Source organism: Suricata suricatta, chromosome 7 (genome assembly GCF_006229205.1).
Source record: "Suricata suricatta isolate VVHF042 chromosome 7, meerkat_22Aug2017_6uvM2_HiC, whole genome shotgun sequence".
Taxonomy (NCBI): Eukaryota; Metazoa; Chordata; class Mammalia; order Carnivora; family Herpestidae; genus Suricata; species Suricata suricatta.
The window spans coordinates 8,141,310-8,141,910 of record NC_043706.1 but is presented as its reverse complement, the minus strand read 5'-3'; positions in this window follow the sequence as shown (position 1 = coordinate 8,141,910).

Here is a 601-nt window from a genome sequence, read left to right as displayed (position 1 = left end):
CATGAACATTGGGGTACATGTGCCCCTATGCATCAGCACTTAGGTAGATCCCCAGCAGTTCTATTGTTGGATCATAGGGAAGTTCTACTGATACTTTTCTGAGGAATCTCCACACTCTTTTCCAGAGCAGCTGCACCAGTTTACATTCCCACCAACAGTGTAGGAGGGTGCCCATCTCTCCACACCCTCGCCAGCATCTATAGTTTCTTGATTTATTCATTTTAGCCACTCTGACTGGCATGAGGTGGTATCTCAGTGTGGTTTTGATTTGTATTTCCCTGATGAGGAGTGATGCTGAGCATCGTTTCATGTGCCTATTGGCCATCTGGATGTCCTCTTTGGAGAAGTGTCTCTTCATGTCTTCTGCCCATTTCATCACTGAATTATTCATTTTTTGGGTGTGGGGTGTGGAGTTTGGTGAATTCCTTGTAGATTTTGGATACTAGCCCTTTATCTGATATGTCACTTGCAACTATCCTTTTCTATGCCATCAATTGCCTGTTAGTTTTGTTGATTGTTTCCTTTGCATTGCAGAAGCTTTTCATCTTGATGAGGTCCCAATCTTTCATTTTGGTTCTTGATTCCCTTGCCTTTGGGGATA